The following is a 1,525-nucleotide window of genomic DNA, read 5'->3' on the forward strand; positions in this document are numbered from 1 at the left end:
TATGTTCTCATATCTCCTCCCTCTTGCGTCTCCCTCCCTCCCACCCTCCCTGTCCCACCCCTCTAGGTGGTCACAAAACACCGAGCTGATCTTCCTGTGCTATGCGGCTGCTTCCCACTAGCTATCTATTTTATATATTTGAATTTCTAATTGAGAAAAATCAATTGAAACTATAAATTATTGCACAATTATAATTTTCCTTTATCCCCTGTTTTTCAGATTTTTGTGTCATTTTCTTAGTTGCCTTCGTTGATAGGAAATTTAGAGTATATACTTATTATTATTTTTTATAAATCAAAACCTGATTCGGTTTTTAAAATAATTTTTTTTCTCTGGATGAGTGTGGTAGGTAGAATAATGATCCCCCAAAGATGTTCATGTCCTGATCCAGGAACCTGTGAATATGTTCCTTTACATGGACAAGAGGCACTTTGCAAATGTTAAGATCTTAATCAAGTTAAGATCTTTAGATAGGGAAATTATCTTGGATTATTGGGATGGGCCCAATGTAAACACAAGGTTCTTATAAGAGGAAGGCAGGAGGGTCAGAGTGAAAGAGTTGTAGAAAGAGCTGTGACGATGGAAGCAGAAGTCAGAGTGATACCATTGCTAGAAAGGAGCATGAACCAAAGAATGGGGGTAGCCTCTGGAAGCTGGAAAAGCAAGGAACAGATGATCCCCTAAAGCCTCCTGAAGGAGCACAGCTCTGCTGGTACTTTGAATTTTAGCTCTGCATGACTCTCATTTAAACTTTTCCAGAACTGCGAGATAATAATTTGTGATATTTAAGCCACTAAATTTGTGGTAATTTGTTAAAGCAACAATAGGAAGCCAAAACCCTGGCCTTTTAGTAAAAACCACAATATGATTTTCATTCCTTTAACCTAGAATTTAGTGACACATTATTTCAGATCCTATCCAGGGAGCACTGTCACTTTAAGATGCTATCACAAGCTCACCAGAGCAGCTGAGGGCTAACTCACCCAAAAACCACCATGACTGACTCATTGTCCTATGGACTTTCTCTTGGACCCTCACTCACCCCACCTTCTTTACTTCCCTTCATGTTCTCTGGCCCACTATATTGCCTAGTCACTTTCCCTGACCTGCATCTAGGCTTATTAGTTTGTTTTTTTGCTGTGACTTGGTTAATGAGCCTTAGAATTCTCAGCCTCTTCTCTGTCTGGTTTGTAGTGTCCATACATATTAGTCCTTTCTGGCTTAACCCTTGCCAATCTGATAAGATGACTGACTGCCTTAATGCATAGAGGCCCTCAACTCTTGGTGCCCTAATGGGATCAATTAATCCAGCCACCAGTTTGTGTGTGTTCAGATGTACATGTTCCTGTTTCAGTTAACAATTGTGCCTGAGGATTTGGCTCTGTTTGCTCATCTGTTCATTCATTCATTAAATAGTAATTTGTTGAACAGCTACTTTATGCCAAGGACTGGAATAAAAAGTAGGGATGGATAGATTAATGAGATATGGTCCACATCCTCAAGGAGTTCATATTCTATTGCAGAA

Source organism: Phocoena sinus, chromosome 1 (genome assembly GCF_008692025.1).
Source record: "Phocoena sinus isolate mPhoSin1 chromosome 1, mPhoSin1.pri, whole genome shotgun sequence".
Classification (NCBI taxonomy): domain Eukaryota; kingdom Metazoa; phylum Chordata; class Mammalia; order Artiodactyla; family Phocoenidae; genus Phocoena; species Phocoena sinus.